Source organism: Chaetura pelagica, unplaced genomic scaffold (genome assembly GCF_000747805.2).
Source record: "Chaetura pelagica isolate M959 unplaced genomic scaffold, ChaPel_1.0 scaffold868, whole genome shotgun sequence".
Lineage (NCBI taxonomy): Eukaryota > Metazoa > Chordata > Aves > Apodiformes > Apodidae > Chaetura > Chaetura pelagica.
In genome coordinates, this window is record NW_009954178.1 from 38,042 (window position 1) to 38,468 (window position 427).

Below are 427 nucleotides of genomic sequence, written 5' to 3' on the forward strand. Positions count from 1 at the left end.
GCCAGGCACATTTCCTCCCCCTTCCCCTCCCTCCCTGCTTAGGAACCCGGGAATGGGCAGCCCGAGGTACCGCTGTGCTGGAGGGCAGCAGGGAGGGAGGGGAAGGGGGAGGAAATGTGCCTGGGAAGAGGGACGGAGGGAGTTTTGGGGGTGGGACTGCAGGAGTAAAGAGGGTGAGGGGAAGAGTTGATCATCCCTGCTGCCGAGTCGGGAGAGCATCCTTGATGGAAAAGAAGGATTGTGGATGTAAAGGGAACGGCTGCCATGGGGAGTGAGCCCTTCTGCTAGGTGGGTTGGCTTGGTGTGTTGGTAGGGAGGGTGAACTTGAGAACCACTTTGGTGTCAGGGGACCTGGCTCTGCCGTGCTGCAAAGTCCCTGCCTGGCTAATCCCCTTCATCTCTGAGGCCGTGGTAACATTTAGGAGTC